General features: G+C 35.8%; 1 protein-coding gene across 2 annotated transcripts in view; it reads right to left on the reverse strand.

Annotated features, from left to right (window-relative positions):
• Positions 1 to 4,652, reverse strand: part of SCEL (sciellin) — a 307,279-nt gene that overhangs the window by 181,449 nt on the left and 121,178 nt on the right. The window contains exon 2 of one of the 2 annotated variants that reach the window (XM_025875050.2): positions 336 to 448. The exons of the other annotated variant lie outside the window; for it this stretch is intronic. The gene's annotated coding sequence lies outside the window, so the exon portion shown is untranslated. The remainder of the gene's footprint in view (positions 1 to 335; positions 449 to 4,652) is intronic. 2 annotated transcript variants of the gene reach the window in all.

The raw sequence follows: 4,652 nt of genomic DNA on the forward strand, positions 1-4,652 counted from the left end.
TGCCCTCTTTAATACCCATCACCAGGCTAATGCATCCCCCCACCCCCACCCCTAGAACCCTCAGTTTGTTTTTCAGGGTCCATCGTCTCTCATGGTTCGTCTCCCCCTCCAACTTACTCCCCATCATTCTTCCCCTCCTGCTATCTTCTTTTTTTTTCTTAACATATATTGCATTATTTGTTTCAGAGGTATAGATCTGCGATTCAACAGTCTTGCACAATTCACAGCGCTCTGTGAGTCATCTTTTATCAACCTCTTTGCTCCTGAAAGGGGTAATTTCCTCACAAATAAAACAAAAGGGAGTGCATGAGTGGCTCAGTCAATTAAGCATCTACCTTCAGCTCAGATTCCTGGGATTGAGCCCCACATCAGTCTCTGCTCAGGAGGGAGCCTGCTTCTCCCTCTCTCTCTCTGCCTGATGCTCCGCCTGCTTGTCCTCTCTCTCTCTCTGTCAAATAAATAAGTAAAATCTTAAAAAAAAAATACAAATGGAAGAAAGGAATGGCATTGAGCAAGTCTGATCTTGAGTTCTACAAACCATGAAGACTAACTCATACATTATCTAGAAAAACAAATGAGGGCTATTAAAGTCAGCATGAGCACTCACTCTTCACAAGAAGTTTGGGCAAAACAAAGAATGAGATTTTAGAGATTTCAGGACTGTAATCCAATGCCAGGCAATACACGAATCGACCCTTTCAAGTAAAAATTTGACAGTAGTCTCACAGTTCTGGGAACTAGTGTGACTGAAAAGAAATTATTTTAAGCCAAGTTTGCAAGGTCAGGAAGTGAATAACTGAATAACTGAATATGAACATGTCATCCCAGTTCAATTTCATTTTGATTACTCACAGAAGAAGGATCAGGAAATATTTATAAGATTTTTCTGGAATGCATTTCTGCAGTTTAAAAATATTATATTTTGCTCAGAAATAAAAATCAAATTAATTTCATAAATGTCTTGATATTACATACCTTGCCACATGGTAGTCTCTTCCATTGTGATAAGAATATAAATAATTATACTATATGATTTTTAAATAGACAACTTAATTTCCTTTTACATTCTATATTTCTCAACCTTTTGGTCTCTGGGTCACAAAACAAAAGGTATGTTTCGGATGCAGCCTCACGAAGCCAGTGCTGCACATATTGCTTTATCCACAACAGACATCCTATCCAGAAAGTCAGCAATTCAACCAAATGTTGCATTAAAACCCAGCTTAATATAGCAATGAAGTATTTGAAGTAATGTTTGCACAGTGTGTGTTCCTTGTCCTCGGGCAATTTGCTGCCACATTAGTGAATTTCATTTGAAAATCTAAGAATAATATTTATCCCCCATATTTTACTGACTGGTATGTGGAATAGTCTCCAAAACTTGAATAAATGTTATTGGAACTAAGAGGAAACAGTCAATACAAATGGGAACACTTCATAGGCAGATGGGTTTTTGTAGATTCCTTTAAAAATGGTTTTATGAAAGGTCAGTTATGAATCAGGTGTGTGTCAAGCACAAGGGATACCAGGATGAACAAGACATAAACCTCAACCTCAAAGAGCTCAATGAGGGACTATCATTATCTTATCTCCAAAATCTAGCATACAAATTGGCACAGAGCAGGTGCTCAATAAATATTTGATGAATCAGTGGAAGAACTGCTTAATATTACAAAAAGACTGCTATGAACACAGACACACACAGGAGTTCCAAGCCAGAGGGTTAGAGGGAGTAAAAGAAGGAGGTATGAATGGAATGGAAGGGATAATAATAGATGTGGCTGGTATTAGACAACATGACTGAGAAATGTGGTGTGGAAAAACATTCCTAAAGTGAAAGATACAAGTGAATTTTATCAGAAAGGAAAAAGGAAGGTAATGAAGACACCCCTCCACCCTGAAAAAATGTACAGTAAAAAATTTATACTAGAGGGGCACCTGGGTGGCTCAGTTGTTGAGCATCTGCCTTCAGCTCAGGTCATGATCCCAGGGTCCTGGGATCAAGCCCCGCATCGGGTTCCCTGCTCCACGGGAAGCCTGCTTCTCCCTCTCCCACTCCCCCCTGCTTGTGTTCCCTCTCTTGCTGTGTCTTTCTCTGTCAAATAAATAAAATTTAAAAAAAAATTTATACTAGAAAATCAAAATTTAAGTTGAAACTGAAAACTTCATTGATAAATGAACATTTTGTGTTAACTCAAAGTATAAATTTTAAAACAAAATTTGGAGACTTTAATTAAGATTTGCCATTAACAAAATCATCATTGTTTTAAAACTTCCATTTTTTTTCAACCTTTGGAGCCCCTATACTGAATCATGATAGACTGTTAAAACATTGTTTTCCCATAGTATTCATTAAATAGTTTTTTTAAATTTGTTTTGAAACGTGGGGAAAGAATGTGATGCTATAGATATGGTGATGGAACTTGTCCAAACTAAAATCCAAGAGCAAATTTTCAAAAAACTAGCACTCACATAATTTATGACTACCCAGAAAATTCTTAGTTCAGTTTTTTGTTCAATTTTACTTTTAATAAAATTACACAAAGCAATAACTAATAATGATTTGCATAAGTCTACTGAAAATAATTTTTTCATCTTCACAATGAACTTTTCATCCACTTAAATTAATAGAACTGGACTCAGAAATACAGGCAATTCAGCAACTTGACTTAATTGTTGAAATCTGCCAAGGTTCAGAGAGTAACTGACAAATCAGAGAGTGCAAGAATTCTATGTTTCAGTTCTCAGTGACATTTTGGCTATCGGAGTTTTTAAATTGAAAGGCATGATAAATCTTAAAAGGACAATTTCCACCTAGTCTTTATGAGATAGGTATTATTGACAAATAAATTAATATATGATCTTACAAAGACTTCTTCATTCTAGTGGCTAAAATGTGACCAACTATCAAAGAGTTACCTGCTTTTAAGACAGCTCTTAGTGCTTTGTCACTGCCAACAGAGACTTTTCTATTCTAAAAACCTAAAAAAAGGTCAAAGCCCTTTCAAAGAGGTCCTGAATTCCCAATAATATATATTTATGCTTTTTTTACATAGTAAAATAATACAGTCATGACATACTTTTTTTCCAAAGACCTGAACAATAATAAATGCATTAGTTTTAAATATTTTTCATTAGCAAGAATAAATCTGAATTACAAAAGACAAATTTGATGTGCTCAGTGATATTGTTTAGAGATGAATGTTCACATTTTATTTCATATTTTATAATATGGTCTTACAACTGCTTAGCCACTTAGACATTAGGTGAGACTTAAAGTGTCTCAAGCATCTCACAGAATAATAATTTTTTTAAATTATTGGAAAAAAACATAGATTTGCCTTTAATCTATACCTACTCTATTTTTGTAAAAACTTGTGACAAATTAAAACACATATGCTAGTAGCTTAATATTGCAGCTAAATTGAGAAAATCTGGCCAAATTTGATTCTATTCAAGAACAAATTTTCATTTTCAAAAGATATAATGGCAACTATCAAAATTAGTAAAACTTTCTATACACATAGGCCCTTTATAACCTGTGGAGTCCATTGTACCCCATGACTGCATGCTTTATGCTATTTCAAAAAATAATAAAAAAATAGATTTGGAGTTATCAATTCATTTTGGAAATAAAGGGATTAATCCTATTAGAAACAATAAAAGCAACAATAGAGAGCCCAGAAATGGACCCTCAGCTCTATGGTCAACTAATCTTTGACAAAGCAGGAAAGAATGTCCAATGGAAAAAAGACAGTCTCTTCAACAACTGGTGTTGGGAAAATTGGACAGCCATATGCAGAAGAATGAAACTGGACCATTTCCTTACACCACACACAAAAATAGACTCAAAATGGTTGCAAGACCTAAATGTGAGACAGGAGTCCATCAAAATCCTAAAGGAGAACACAGGCAGCAACCTCTTTGACTGCAGCCACAGCAACTTCTTCCTAGAAACATCGCCAAAGGCAAGGGAAGCAAGGGCAAAAATGAACTTTTGGGACTTCATCAAGATAAAAAGCTTTTGCACAGCAAAAGAAACAATCAACAAAACCAAAAGACAACCGACAGAATGGGAGAAGATATTTGCAAATGACATATCAGATAAAGGGCTAGTATCCAAAATCTATAAAGAACTTATGAAACTCAACACCCAAAGAACAAATGATCCAATCAAGAAATGGGGAGAAGACATGAACAGACATTTTTCCAAAGAAGACATCCAAATGGCTGACAGACACATGAAAAAGTGCTCAACATTGCTCGGCATCAGGGAAATCCAAATCAAAACCTCAAAGAGATACCACCTCACACCAGTCAGAATGGCTAAAATTAACAAGTCAGGAAACAACAGATGTTGGCAGGGATGTGGAACACTCCTACACTGTTGGTGGGAATGCAAGTTTGTGCAGCCACTCTGGAAAACAGTATGGAGGTTCCTCAAAAAGTTGAAAATAGAGCTACCCTACGACCCAGCAATTGCACTACTGGGTATTTACCCTAAAGATACAAATGTGGGGATCCGAAGGGGTATGTGCACCCCGATGTTTATAGCAGCAATGTCCACAATAGCCAAACTATGGAAAGAGCCAAGATGTCCATTGACAGATGAATGATAAAGAAGATGTGGTATATATATATATATATATATA

The sequence above is a fragment of the Callorhinus ursinus genome, unplaced genomic scaffold, assembly GCF_003265705.2.
Source record: "Callorhinus ursinus isolate GAN/ISIS: 27379988/994484 unplaced genomic scaffold, GSC_fseal_2.0 scaffold7, whole genome shotgun sequence".
NCBI classification, from domain to species: domain Eukaryota; kingdom Metazoa; phylum Chordata; class Mammalia; order Carnivora; family Otariidae; genus Callorhinus; species Callorhinus ursinus.